The sequence below is a fragment of the Scyliorhinus canicula genome, chromosome 15 (assembly GCF_902713615.1).
Source record: "Scyliorhinus canicula chromosome 15, sScyCan1.1, whole genome shotgun sequence".
Lineage (NCBI taxonomy): Eukaryota > Metazoa > Chordata > Chondrichthyes > Carcharhiniformes > Scyliorhinidae > Scyliorhinus > Scyliorhinus canicula.
The window spans coordinates 10654581-10670213 of record NC_052160.1 but is presented as its reverse complement, the minus strand read 5'-3'; the positions used below and the strand labels follow the sequence as shown (position 1 = coordinate 10670213).

General features: G+C 44.9%; 1 protein-coding gene across 2 annotated transcripts in view; it reads left to right on the top strand.

The window, feature by feature from the left end:
* ciita (class II, major histocompatibility complex, transactivator) overlaps positions 1–15633 on the top strand; it is a 132791-nt gene that overhangs the window by 59790 nt on the left and 57368 nt on the right. The window lies entirely within an intron of this gene.

The following is a 15633-nucleotide window of genomic DNA, read 5'->3' as shown; positions in this document are numbered from 1 at the left end:
ATGATGGAACTGTTTATGTAAACGTGTCACACAGCAGTCATCCCAAAACTGCCATCTGGGAGCTTCAGTATTTTGGAGAACCTTTGTATTGATGGTATCCACGTTTTGGCTCGAGTTACAAAGTACTTTTGACACTCTACACAGAAGTGCCACTGTTACAGGAAAAGAAAAATAATTATTGTACGTGAACAATATTACACCTGCTTTTGTTTTTTTTTTTGTATTTTGATGGTAAGGATAATTTAACATCCTCTTCCACTCTCAGAACACTGAATATGTATTTTTTTCCATTGTGGGCAACTTGTGCTTATGACATGTACTTCAATCTGCCTCTTGCGAGCCTGAAAACTCTTTGCAGAACGAGAGCTAGTGTATTGAAAATCCCCTACACTGTCATAAAATAATTGAATCACGGGCGTTTTTAACTCGAGAACAGTTTGATTCACCAGTGCAGAGGTGATGAACTTTATATTGGATGAACCTTGCTGAGCAAGAGCATCTGTGAGAGGAATTTTTAAAGAATGGTTTATCATTCACGTGGGTGTTACAGCAATGCTATATTTATTGAACGTAGTGAGTTTCCGTTATTAACCATTGCAATCTTTGTGGTAAGCTGCTTGCTATATTTACAAACCAAACGTAAGAAGCTATGAAAATATTAATGGTTGTTTCCTTGAAGATATTGGTGCACCTGCTTCTAGAGGAGGATGTGCGCTGAAGGAGTGATATCTGCTCCATTTTGGCAGGGGAGGGGTTTGTGTGGGGGGGGGGGGGGCAGTTGTGATATAGTGTGTGTTGGAGTCAGTCTTGTTGCTCCTGGACACAGACCAGAGGTGGCCAAAGAGGCTGCCTCAGTTCTCTGGTATTTAATCTCCGATGTTTTCTTAAATATTAGGCCCTCCCCCTCAACCCCCCTCACCCAGTCCACCCAGTCCCAGCCCATTCATGCCCCCTTCTCTCAACACCATGGTCATTGCCTCCATGATCACTTAATGAAACTTATGATCCACCCCACCCACTACCCTTTGCCCCCCTGCAACCTCCATCCAACTCACCCAGTATCCACCTTGTGCAGGTCTCAGGAGCCATGTTGAGATTAAACAAAATAATATTTGAAATATTTATTAAAGTTTTCACTATCAAAATAATCACTCCCATTTATGAAAGCCCGTTCAATGCATTTAAATCCTCTGAAGTACTTTATCCTGTTATGAAAACAAACATTTAAATTCATAACTTTGCATCAAAGACAGCTTATTCTTTAATAACCTCTTTGAGATGTCAATTAAACTTTGAACCGACAACCCGTCACTGTGATAATGATAAGTTTTGAAAAGCAGCTAAGCATTAATAATGCTCTAATAGTAACACTTAGGGTCATGTCAACAAACAGCCATCAAAACTGCTGGAACAGATTTTTTTTCAACTCTTGCAGACACAAGAAGGCACTTTTTGAAATTTTGATGGACTGGCCATTTAACTAACTTGACAGCTTGACAGTTCTACAAAACCTATCCGTGCTTCAAGAATATTTATGACCTCTCCAAAGCTTTGTAACTACTACACAGTGGGATAAGGCTCTTGCTCCATCGAAAATAGGGCCTGTTTGAACCCAGCACCAAGCTCAAATAGTCCAGCCGAGTTCCACATGTGGAAAACTTGAAGTCACATTCAGCCCCTCGAGCCTGCTCCACCGTTCAATAAGATCATTGCTAAGCTGATTGTGGCCTCGACTCCACTTTCCTGGCTTCCCCCCAAAACCCTTGGCCCTCCTTACTAATCAAAAATCGAACTAACTCACCTGTGAGCACATTCAATAACACAGCCTCCACTGCTCTCGGGGAAGCCAATTGCAAAAACTTCTGACCCTTGAAGAACAGATGTTTCCTTATTGCAACCTTCATGGCAGAGCCATCATTTTAAAATTGTGACCCCTGGTTCTGGAGGCCCCCACAAAGGGGGAATACTCTCTCAGCTACCGTGTCCCTTCAAGATCTTTATGTTTCAATCACTCCAGATGTCTCTCCAACGCCCTGCACAACTGGATCGGAACTTGCATTCCATTCCTCTTGCGATAAAGCGCTACATTCCTTTTGCCTTCCGAACCACTCGAATCACAAAAGGTTGGAATGCAAGTGCAGCATGTACTAGGATGCCCAGATCCCTCTGTACTGCAGAGTTCTGCTGTCCCCCCCCCCCACCCCATCCAAAGGTATACTGCTTCTCTATTCACCCTGCCAATGTGGATAAGTTCACATTTTTTTGCATCATACTTTCTCCGTCGAATTCTTTTGCTCACCTACTTAGTCTACCCAATAGTCTTTGTCGAAAAACTTTTCCATCCGAGTCCTGCCCGTCATTTTTAACGGTACCCGGAGTCTCCACGACCCTGCAAAAATGTCCCTGAGGAGCCTCTGACCCAGAGATCCGTTCTACCTATGTTTGAAAAAAGGTTTTGACTAAACATTTTTTTTTCAAATGAAGCAGCGTTTTGCTATGAGCCTCCTGCTTCCCATTTTGTGATGTTGCTGCTTGAATGTCGGTGGCAGTGACCAGGAATGGGATTTCAGCTTCACCTGGCGGCTGGTTCAGACGGTTCGGCCCTTGGAAATCTCCCTCCTAGCCCATTACACTGTATCTTTTACAGAGCAGCAAGCTTTCCTGGGATTGTATGAATCCAGATCAGTCACCACCCCTTTCAATGGAGCTCCTCAGTATTAATCACTGGAATGAACATAGATTATAGAATGGGGATTATTTTGCATTAATTTTCCCCGAGTTTGTTTTAGCTACAGGCCGAGTATCCTTTCTGAACAGTCGGGGCCAATTGTATATTGGATTTCAGATCATTTTGGTTTTCAGATGCTGCAGACAAAACCTACATTACAGTAGATTAAAATGGCAAGGAACGTAAGGTGGATCACAATAATAAATACAAGGTACCTGTAATTGACATTTTGTCACACTTATTACGGCACCCAGACCAGACCCCAATTTACGTTTGGGAACTGGACAAGACCCCAACAATTTTTCAATTTGCAAACTGTGAGGAAAGGATATTTTGCTCCAGGTGTGATTCCACTGACACCTAGGGATCTTTTCTACTAAACCAAACTTTATTATTCACACAGGATTAACCCCACTAACATCCAAGGAATAAAACAGCTTTTCATTTAGAAGGTATAGAGCTCACTTTTCCATCTATTTCTAAAATTTCAATTAAGCGAAGTCCGCACACACAGGTCAAATGCCACTTATTAATGCAGTTAACACTCCGTGGCTGACAGATTTATTCACAAAGCCCTTGAGAGAGAAGCTGTCGGAATTCAGACTGAGAAACACACATCTCCTTTCCTCAGAAACCAGAGTAGAACTCTAAAAACAGACACAGGGCTGAAAATGAATCTAAAAACAACAGATACAGGGCAGGGCTGAAAATGAAACTAAAAACAACAGACACAGGGCAGGGCTGAAAATGAAACTAAAAACAACAGACACAGGGCAGGCCTGAAAATTAAACTAAAAACAACAGATACGGGGCAGGGCTGAAAATGAAACTAAAAACAGACCCATGGGTGACATCACAGCCTGCCTATCTGTTAATCCCTTAATCACAGTTTTAGCAGACATTATAATCTGGATACCTTATCCAAAGTTATTTTCATAACATTACTGCAACAGACACATAGTACAATATAGATCAAAACATTCCCATATTCATCACAGTATCCATCAAAAAGATGGCAAGATAAACAGTGCAGCTTGATCCCACACTAAAAATCAATGAGTTTGAAAAGAGGTGCAGTATTTGGATGTTTTCTGTTTTCTGAATTACATACAGGATTAAGGATAGTAGACCTGTATTTTTCACGGAACAAGTGACAAATTAGCCAGCTGGACTGAAACGGAAATCCTGATGCGTGGCGGAACATCGAAGAGCAGGATTTTTGCAGGAATTTATTCTGGATCTCGTGCCAGTCACCTTGCTGACAAAAATAATACCGGAACCTGAGAGGTCATACCCATCCAGGAGAGAAATAACAGACTGGGGCTTTTTTCTCTTGAAGAGCGAAGGCTTAGGGCTGAACAGATAGAGGCCTATAAGATTTTGAAAAAGTTTAATAAATTGGACGCAGAGAAAATATTGCGACCTTTGGGAAAATCAAAAATCAGAGGTCAAAAATATAAGATAGTCATGAATAAATTCAACAGGGAATTGAAGAGAAACTAGGCAGTGGTTAGAATGTAGAAGTCGCCACCATCGGGAGTAGTTCAAATAAATAGTATAGATGTACCGAAAGGGAAGCTAGATGAATGGATGAGGGGGAAAGGACTAAAATGATAGGTGGATAGGGTTGGATAAAGAGGGATAAAGAAGAGAAGGGGAAAGAGGAATAAAGGGAGCAGGAGGCTCATGTGGAATTTGATTAAAATACATGTGGAGATCGGGGTGAAACACACCCCTGCCCAGCTACGTTGTACCTTTAATCAGCTAGACTGCATCCAGTCTATTGAACACGAGCTTTTGGAGTGCAGCTCCTTCCGAAAGCTCATGTTTGAAACAAACCTGTTGGACTTTAACCTGGTGTTGTAAGACTTCTTACTGTGCTCACCCCAGTCCAATGCCGGCATCTCCACATCAGTCTATTGAAGACACAGGGATGAGCACAGAATGACCTTTTTTTCTACTACATTTGTTTCTTATCGCCTGAGATATCCATGAAAGGGGGTAATAGCTCATTAAGACTCGAATCACAAGCTATGAATGGGCTTTGTTGCCTCTGCATTAATTTGAAGAGATTGTTGGTAAAACTACAAGACTTGAGAGAACAGGATGTACTGGAGCTAAGCACTAGATGGAGGGTACAGAGCACCGTGCCTCAGAAGGTTCACATTATACGGAATGTAAGGGGAAATCACCTAATTCTACGTGGCTCATTGCAAGATCAGATGCACGGGAGAAGGTGCAGAGGAGATCCACCAGGCTGTTGCCTGGGCTGGGGCATTCCAGAGGTTGGTTAGGGTTGTTTTCCTTCGAGCAGAGAAGGCTGAGTGGAGATCTGACTGAAGTGGACAAGATTGTAAGGGACGGAGATAGGAAGAAACTTTTTCACTTAGTAGAGAGGTTAATAACTAAGGGGTAGAGGTCAATAGCTCGGGGCCTAGATTTAAGGTAAGGGGCAGGAGATATAGAGGGAATTTGAGGAAAAACCTTTTCACCCAGAAGATGGTGGAAACTGGAACTTATTGCCTTGAAAGGGTAGTGGAGGCGGAAACGCTGACAATATTCAAGAAGCATCTCGATGAGCGCTTGAAATGCCACAGCACACAAGGCTGCGAGCCAAATGCTGGAAAATGGGATTGGAATAGATAGACGCTTGATGGCCAATGCAGACATGATGGGCCGAAGGGCCTTTTCCTGTGCTGCAAAACTCTCTGACTCTATCATAACCCCTCCAATATCTTTACGAAACAAAGATAGCTAGATTTTAAAATGAGCGTTTTAATGCATGAAGATGCCTGTTGTTTGAGAGCAGCTCCGAGTGTCGATGAAATAGATATGCAGTAAATAATGCTTGTTCTAAGTTCAGCATCCATCAGATGTGCCATTATTAGAGTTCAGCTTATCAAGTATTTAAAAATGAAGAGGAAAGGCAGAACTGACATCAATAAGCATGTGAGGTTCTGAAACTGATTGGAGGAATTTGAGAGCAAGAAGCTATTTATTGTGACTTTAGATATGATGATACTTAATACTGGAGGATAGCCAATATTTGAAATGACCTACCATTGGGTAATAGGCCGCCGCCTTCAAACATGTTGATTCAGTTCTGTTTTCCTCACAAGCTGGCTTTAAAACTTTACATGCAACTCAGTTTATTAACCTACCATCTCCTCGTGACAATCGTTAATGCTGAACAGATGCCACTGAACCCTGAAAAAGCGCAACCGTTGATATTCTTCATGAGGATGCACCTGGTTACAGCCATGGCTTGCTCGTGGGTTGATACTTATTCGTCCATGACGTTCGTTTGTATGCACTCAGAACGATTGGAGCTCCATTTGTAACCTGTGGGTGTACGCCATGCAAATCAGTAGCATTAATCTGAAGCAAGGGCTGCATGGTGGCACAGTGGTTAGCTGAGGATCCGGGTTCGATTCCCGGCCCTGGGCGCCTGGAGTTTGCACAATCTCCCCGTGTCTGCGTGGGCCAGGCAAACTGCCCCTTAATTAGGAATAAAAGAATTGGGCACTTGAAATTTAGTTTGAAAAATTAATCTGAAGGCAAAATGAGAGTGAATGCTTGTGATTAATTATTCCTCTGTGAGTGTGGTTCAGTGGTTGGCACAGACTCTCACAGACTAGAAGGGTACCATTCAGCCCATCGTACATGTGCTAGCACCAGTGAAAGAACTGTCCAATTTGCTTCCAAACAGCAGCGTTGTCCCCATAACCTGTAAATTGCTTCTCCTCAAACGCATATCCAGCTGCCTTTTGAAGATTTCCAGCGATTCTGAGCACACACCCTTATCAGAAAGTACAGCCCGGGTCATAACAACTCTGTGAAAAAAAAAAATCTCTGCATTTTCCCCTCGATTTCTTTTGGTCAATTATTTTAATTCGATGGCCCCTGGTTACTGACTCATTCCTAGTTCAAAGGGAACCGGAGCGCTGAATATTAAAATGTACCATTAGCCTCGCATTTCTGATTTATACAGGAGTGGGTAAGGGGGGAGGGGGTGGGGCACGTATCAAAATGTATCTTTCTCAGGTTTACACCGTCACCCCCTCCGCTATAAGGAGCACAATGCCAGCTTCTCCACTTGCTACACGTAACTGAAGCTCCTCGTCTCTGGCACAGCTGTTAAAGCCGGAAAATGCTGGAAATGGTCAGCAGGTCAGGCAGCATTTCTGACCCATAGCTCATCGACCCGAAATGTTTATTTCTCCACTGACCTGCGGAGAATTTGCAGAATTTGCCGCCGTTATTTTTTTTCAAACATACTTTTTATTCGGGTTTTTCCATTTTTACAAACAATGCGACACACCCTCAAAACTGGTCCAGTGCAGCGCGATCAATGAAACCAACACAGTTGGTTCAGTAAACCCAGCGCTTCCGCGTGTACAGAAGGTGGAGAAGAAAAGTAATAGGGTGGGGAGATAAAGGGTAAAGCCAGGAAAACAGGGCAAGATGGTGCATGCCCTCATATCTGGTATGTTAGAGGCAGAACGATAAAACCTACAAAAAGACCTTGTCGGAGTAAAGTCAGGCGGTATGCAGCCTGAGTATTTGAGATAGGAGGCTGGTTTAGCTCACCAGGCTAAATCGCTGGCTTTTCAAGCAGACCAAAGCAGGCCAGCAGCACGGTTCGATTCCCGTACCAGCCTCCCCGGACAGGCGCCGGAATGTGGCGACTAGGGGCTTTTCACAGTAACTTCATTGAAGCCTACTCGTGACAATAAGCGATTTTCGTTTCATACTTTTTGGAATGCATCTGATTTGGAGTAAGAGAATACAGGTTAGAAATTTAATTGGGATACAATCTGCAATAATTTAATGCCAATTCTGTCTAGAAAGAGACTTCTCTCATTACAAAGTTCTGCAAATGTTAGGATATTTTTCTCATTGGCCTCAATTATCTTTTTAGCTGGGAACCCCAGACCCAAAAAAAAGCATCAAACTCTAAGGTCATTTCAGATATCTTCCCAAGCTCTTTAATTATGTCCAACCAGTAGGATTTATTTTTTGACAGAGGACCAGATACAAATTATCCACCGTTTGCTGGCAGTGGATTCTTTGGTGCCAACGGCAGTGTACCCCTGCCCATGGGTTACCTGGCGGTGCAGGGTGGCTTTAATGGAAATTCCCATTGATGGAGGCGGAGGCGGAGAATCCCACTGCCAGTGAACAGCACGCGCCTCCCCCCGCCGAGAAATGCTCGGCTGGAGAGTCCCGCTCAATGTGTAGAATCCCCACAGTGCAGAAGGAGGCCATTCGGCCCATCGAGTCTGCCCTGAGTCTCTGAAACAGTACCCTACCTCGATCGCATCCCCCGTAATCCCAACTAGCTTGCTCATTGTTTGACACGCCAAGGGGCTATTTAGCGTGGCCAGTCACATCTTTGGACTGTGGGAGGGAACCGGAGCACCCGGAGGAAACCCACGCAGACACGGGGAGAAGGTGCAAACTCCACTCAGTCACCCAAGGTCGGAATCGAACCCGGGTCCCTGGCGCTGTGAAGTAGCAGTGCTAACCACTGTTGACCATGACGCCGTAATGTGTCCTCTCACTAGTTTGCATTTTTGCTGTCATCAACTTGAAATGATAAAAACAAAATAAATACTTTCACCTTGTTGGACGCAGAGGGAGAGCACGGCTCTCACAGTCAATGCGGGGAATCAACACTCGCCTCACTTCACGTGCCTTTGCTTTACGTGTGTATCACTTCAGGTGTACGGTAGGAAGAAATTACGCAGATGGGAATATGCAGAATCCTGCTCGTGGGCAACATTCCACCAAATGCGGGCAAGCAGGACTAGCTTAGCGATAGAAACTGGGCGGCATGGACAAGCTGGGCTGAAGGGCCTGTATCCATGTTGTAAACATCTATGACTCTATGACCCTGAGATGTCTCGTGGGCCGTATTCCGAACCCAGGTGTGCCGCATGTGGACCCCCGGCTGTAGCCTGTTCGAACAGGACCTGGAACATAATGTGTCCTAAAACCTGCCAATTCATTGCTTTGGTTTCATGGATAACATTTTTTTTTCCCACCAGGAAGACACTACCATCATGTCACGGAGATGTCTTATTAAGAATAAAATCCCTAAGCTATAGATATCTGAAAAGGTGTATATAGGGTCACCATATTGTTGACACAGTTACCGAAAAGATAACAAGGAAGCAACCCGAAACATGGTCCCCTAGCTTAATAAGGCCCGACCCTCCCAAATATCGAAACCGTGGTCTAAAAGACCTGGCGAGGAATCTGGGTTATCCTGAATGGGGGAGTGAGCGGAAGTCAAATTAAATCTACCTCCCAACTCACAGACTCCACGTTCTGAGTGTTGATGATTATTAGATTCTCACACTTGATCAGCAATGTCCTAAAATCCTGAAGAAACATCAGAGCTTGCAGGGAGTATTCAGACCGGCCAGCTTCAATATCAAGCCAAATGGATTCTTGTATACCCATTCTCGTATAAATCTAGGACGCGAGGTTAATTGGTGCGTCTTGATATTCGACACCCCTCGGACAGCCACAGTAAGGAAAGCCAAATACTTGTTTTATTTCCAAACTCATGTAGCTTTTGCTTGGCAAATCTTATATTCCTCTCAGCGTGTTGGGTAAGCAAAGAGTCCGGTCCCGTTGAGATGGCGCTCATTTCTTTCAGCACTGAATGGCTGGGATTCCTACCTCAATCCCTCTCTGTTTCGGTCAATTTTACTTCAAGCTGGTGCTGTCACTCCAGCATTTTAGGCTTTTTCTTGGCCATGTATGAAATGGCCAAGTCCCTTGCAAAGACCGTACAAGTTTCCCACAGGACTGATGGGCTTACTTTAGAGAGAGAATTGACTGAATAGAATAGATTAAATTCGGCCTTAAAGAACAAGGAACAAAGAACAATACAGCACTGGAACAGGCCCTTCGGCCCTCCAAGCCTGTACTGGTCATGATACCGACCTTTGCCAAAACCCTCAGTACTTCCTTGTGCCGTATCCCTCTGTACCCATCCCATCCATGTGTTTGCCAAGATGCCTTTGGAACACCACTAGTCTCAACCTTCCATTCAGAAAAACACCCTTCTACTGCTACCCTTTGCCTTCTGTGACCGAGCCAGTTCTGTATCCATCTTACCACCTCACCTCTGATCCCGTGTGATTTCACCTTTTGTACCAGCCACTCCGAGTTATGGGAAGTTTGTCCATCAAAGGATTAAGATGGCAATTAAAGTCCTGACCTGTGTAGGAATTTGTTGAAGCTAGTTTGGCAAAATCCATAAAGAATTCAATGACAAAATCAGGAGAGCAGATATTCATTTTCAAAATAATTTCCCCATGCAACATCCCTTTACCAATTGTGCACATTCCCCTCCCTTGTTTTTCACACAATTCTCTAAAAGCAGCATGGTAGCGTAGTGGTTAGCACAGTTGCTTCACAGCTCCAGGGTCCCAGGTTCGATTCCTGGCTTGGGTCACTGTCTGTGCGGAGTCTGCACATCCTCCCCGTGTGTGCGTGGGTTTCCTCCGGGTGCTCCGCTTTCCTCCCACAGTCCAAAGATATGTGGGTTAGGTGGATTGGCCGTGGTAAATTGCCCTTAGTGTTCAAAAAAAAAAGGTTGGGTGGGGTTACTGGGTTAGGTGGAGGTGTGGACTTGGGTAGGGTGCTCTTTCCAAGGGCCGGTGCAGACTTGATGGGCCGAATGGCCACCTATCAACATCACAACCCCCCAAGCTACTGGTCAAGAACAAGGCAAACATCACCTGCCCGACCCAGTTCCCTTCATTTATGCAATCACAATGTTGGGGTTGTACTGTAGGCCTCCCAACAGCCAGCAGGATACAGGGGAACAGAAATGCAGTCAGATTCTAGAAAGATGTGAAAATAGCAGGGTTGTTGCTGTGGGTGATTTTAATTTCTCGCATATTGACTGGGACTCCCTTAGTGCCAGAGATTAGGATTGAAGAGCAACTTGTTAGCTGTGTCCAAGAAGGTGTTTTGAAACAGTTTGTTGATAGCCCAACCAGGGAGGGGGCCATACTGGACCTAGTATTGGGGAATGAGCCCAGCCATGTGACCAAAGTTTCAGTCGGGGAACATTTTGGGAATAGTGATCATAATTCCATAAGTTTTCAAACACTCATGGATAAGGACGAGAGTGGTCCTCGAGTGAGGGTGCTAAATTGGGGGAAAGCTAACTACAACAGAACAGGAGCTGGATAATGTTGGATTGGATTGGATTGGATTTGTTTATTGTCACGTGTACCGAGCTACAGTGAAAAGTATTTTTCTGCGAGCAGCTCAACAGATCATTCAGTACATGGGAAGAAAAGGGAATTAAATGAAATTCAAGAAAATACAAGAAAATATGGATTGTTAGGTGTGTCCAAGAAGGTTTTTGAAACAGTTTGTTGATAGTCCAAAATGTGGATTGGGACCGGCTGTTTGAGGGTAAATCCACATTTGATATGTGGGAGTCTTTTAGAGACCAGTTGATTAGAGTGCAGGACAGATATGTCCCTGTAAAAATGAAGATCAGAAATGGCAGGATTAGGGAACCATCGATGCCTGGGGAAATTGTGACACTAGTTAAAAAGAAAAAAGAAGCACACATAAGGTCTAGGCAACTAAAAACAGACAAAGCTTTTGAAGAATAATGGGGAAGTAGGAACAAACTTAAACAGGGAGTTTGGAGGACTATAAGAGGCCACAAAATGTCATTGGCAAGCAGGGTCAAGGAAACACCCAAGGCCTTTTCTAAAAATATCAGGAGCAAGAGGGTTGCTAGGGAAAGAGTAGGCCCACTCAAGGACAAAGGAAGGAAGTCATGCATGGAGTCAGAGGAAGTGGGTGAGATCCTTCATGAGTTCTTTGCGTCGGTATTCACCAAGGAGAGGGACATGACGGATGTTGAGGTTAGGGATGGATGTGTGAATACTATCGGACATGTCAGCATAATGAAGGAGGAAGTGTTGGATATCTTAATATGCATTAAGGTGGACAAGTCCCCTGAGCCGGATGGTTATATATCCCAAATTACTGTGGGAGACAAGAGAGGAAATAGATGGGGCCTTAACAGATATCTTTGTGCACCTTTGATCACAGGTGAGGTTTCAGAGATCTGGAGAATAGCCAATGTTGTTCCTTTGTTTAAGAAGGGAAGCAGGGATAATCAAGGTAATTATAGGCCGGAGAGCCTGACGTCAGTGATGGGGAAGCTGTTGGAGAAGATACTGAGGGACAGGATTTATTCACATTTGGAAGTGAATGGACTTGTTAGTGACAGGCAACAGCGGTTTTGTGTGGGGAAGGTCATGTCTTACCAACTTGATGAGTTTTTGAGGAGGTGACAAAATTGATTGATGAGGGAAAGGCTGTGGATGTCGTCTACATGGACTTTAGTAAGGCATTTGACAAGCATTAGAGCTTGGATTAGTACTTGGAACTATGATGTTGTTGCCATTACAGAGACCTGGTTGAGGGAAGGACAGGATTGGCAGCTAAACGTTCCAGGATTTAGATGTTTCAGGCGGGATAGAGGGGGATGTAAAAGGGGTGGTGGAGTTGTGCTACTGGTTAGGCAGAATATCACAGCTGTACTACGGGAGGACACCTCAGAGGGCAGCAAGGCTATATGGGTAGAGATCAGGAATAAGAAGGGTGCAGTCACAATGATGGGTGTTTACTACAGGCCTCCCAACAGCCAGTGGGAGAAAGAGGAACAGATAGGTAGACAGATTTTGGAAAGGAGTAAAAGCAACAGGGTTGTTGTGATGGGAGACTTTAACTTCCCCAATATTGACTGGGACTCACTTAGTGCTAGGGGCTTGGACGGGGCACAGTTTGTAAGGAGCATGCAGAAGGGCTTCTTAAAACAATATATAGATAATCCAACTAGGGAACGGGCTGCATTGGACCTGGTATTGGGAAATGAGCCCGGCCAGGTGGTAGAAGTTTCAGCAGGGGAGCATTTTGGGAATAGTTACCACAATTCAGTAAATTTTAAGGTGCTGGTGGAGAAGGATAAGAGTGGTCCTAGGGTGAATGTGCTAAATTGGGGGAAGGCTAATTATAACAATATTAGGCGGGAACTGAAGAACCTAGATTGGGGCAGATATTTGAGGGTAAATCAACATCTGACATGTGGGAGGCTTTCAAATGTCAGTTGAAAGGAATTCAGGACCGGCATGTTCCTGTGAGGAAGAAGGATAAATATGACAAATTTCGGGAACTTTGGTAACAAGAGATATTGTCGGCCTCGTCTGAAGAAGGGTGTGTAAGATAGCCTGGGTCACATTGAGATCAGAAAATGCATTTTGGAAGGTCTAATCCAGGTAGGGAATATACAGTGAATGGTAGAACGCTCAAGAGTATTGACAATCAGAGAGATCTAGGTGAACAGGTCCACAGGTCACTGAAAGGGGCAACACAGGTGAAGAAGGTAGTCAAGAAGACCTTCATTGGCCGGGGCATTGAGTATAAAAATTGGCAAGTCATGTTGCAGCTGTCTAGAACCTTAGTCAACCAGGCTTGGAGTATAGTGTTCAATTCTGGTTGCCACACTACAAGAAGGATGTGGAGGCTTTAGAGAGGGTGCAGAAGAGATTTACCAGGATGTTGCCTGGTATGGAGGGCATTAGCTGTGAGGAGATGTTGAATAAACTTGGTTTATTCTCACTGGAACGAAGGAGGTTGAGGGGCGACCTGATAGAGGTCTACAAAATAATGAGGGTCATAGAGTGGATAGTCAGAGACTTTTTCCCAGGGTAGAGGGGTCAATTACTAGGGTGCATAGGTTTAAGGTGTGAGGGGCAAGGTTCGGAGGAGATGTACGAGGCAAGTTTTTTTACACAGAGGGTAGTGGGTGCCTGGAATTCGCTGCTGGATGAGGTGGTGGAAGCAGGGATGATAAAGGGCATCTTGACAAATACATGAATAGGATGGGAATAGAGGGATACGGACCCCGGAAGTGTAGAAGATTTTAATTTAGACGGGCAGCATGGTCGGCACAGGCTTGGAGGGCCGAAGGGCCTGATCCTGTGCTGTACTTTTCTTTGCTCTTTGTTTCGTCCCTCATGGCAGACTGGTACAAAAGATAAAGTTGCATGGGATTCGGGATGGGCTGGCTAGATGGATAAAGAACTGGCTTGGCAACAGGAGACAGAGAGTAACAGTGGAAGGGAGTTTTTCAGAACGGAGATCTGTAACTAGTGGTGTTCCACAGGGATGAGTGCTGGGACCACTATTGTTGGTAATAAAAATAAATGAACTGGTGGAAAATGCCGATGGTCCGGAGTTGCAGATAGTGAAGGGAACTGTCAGAGAATACAGCAGAATATAGATAGATTGGAGAGTTGGGCGGGCAGAAAAATGGCAGATGGAGTTCAATCTGGACAAATGTGAGGTAATGCATTTTGGAAGATCTTGTGAATTATACAGTAAATGGCAGAACCCGTAGGCATATTTACAGAGAGATCTGGGCGTTTATGTCCATAGTTCCATGAAAGGATAAGTGGTCAAGAAGGGGCCTGTTCGAGTACACAGAGGGAGAATTCAGAATGTCAAATTCACCTAACAACACGTCTTTCTGGTCTTCTGAGAGGAAACCGGAGTGCCCGGAGGAAACCCACGCAGACACGGAGAGAACGTGCGACTAGGGGCTTTTCACAGTAACTTCATTGAAGCCTACTTGTGACAATAAGCGATTTTCATTTCATTTCATTTCAGACAGTGGCCCAAGCCGGGAATCGAACCTGGGAGCCTGGCGCTGTAAAGCAACAGTGCTAACCCACTGTGCCACCGTGCCGCCCAATAATGGGCCAGTGATGTTGGTGGCTTTTTCAATATGGCGCACGGATAGGACAGTGGGCTACACACCATTTAGGCCAGTCCCCTGTCATTGAAACAGGGCGTGAAACACCCGGGTGTGTAATTAATTCGGTGTTTCCACATCGGCTTCTGCAATGGGAAACACTCCACGTTCCCATCCCCCTGTCACTGCTGTTAATGTCAAAATGGGAGAATTCAGCCCCAGAGCTGATGAAGAACTAACTGCACCTGGAACATGGGCCATAGGTTTCTTACTCAGGTTGGCTGCGAGCAGAAGTTTCAAATGTTTTGAGAGGTGGGTTGGACTGTCACCCAAGTTGGAACGGTTTAATGGGGCACGATGCTGCTCAGCCTGGCTGGCTCAGCTGGGGGGCGGTGGCCGGGGCAAGGGGGGGCGTCATAATCCCGGGTCAAGGTTTTTAGTATTTTATTTAAGAAGGTAATAACTTTCAGTGGAACATGCAGTAGATGCAGCAACCATTATTGGTTCACGAGCGGAAAGTGCTCCCCCTAGTGTTGCAGGACAAAATAGCACAACCATTTGGTGAACACCTTCTGCCCCCGCACTCCCCTCCCCAAGGTCAATGTAACTTCCTTGAGGCACAATGCCCAGAACCGTTCTCAATATTTTAGGTGTGGCCCAACCAAGGCTTTGTATAAACATTCTTGGCGAGACTTGCATTGCAGCTGCGGATATTTGGCAGGCGTTCAGAGTTAATTCTGGAAAATGGGTTTGCAATGATAGCGGATGGTGTGACTGAAGAGCAGTGCACGGTGCAGTGTCACAGCGGACTGCGTTATCCTGTATTTAATACGTTCCTGATGTCATGAGAATGTCGCTTTAAGAAATGTCTGTCTGCTCATGTTACTGCAGTGATGTCAGAGTACACTTTGGGGTTCTCTGAACCCTGGCCCATTACACTGATGACTCGGTAGGATATCAAGCTCACCGGCCCAGACCCTGGAGGAGGATATCCCACTGTGTTGCAAGTTGTAGCAACATCTTGTGCAGGAACAACTTTCCCATTGGTGACAAGGGTGTCACTTTCGGTAGCTTTTTGAAGCAAAGTGGCCAACAAATG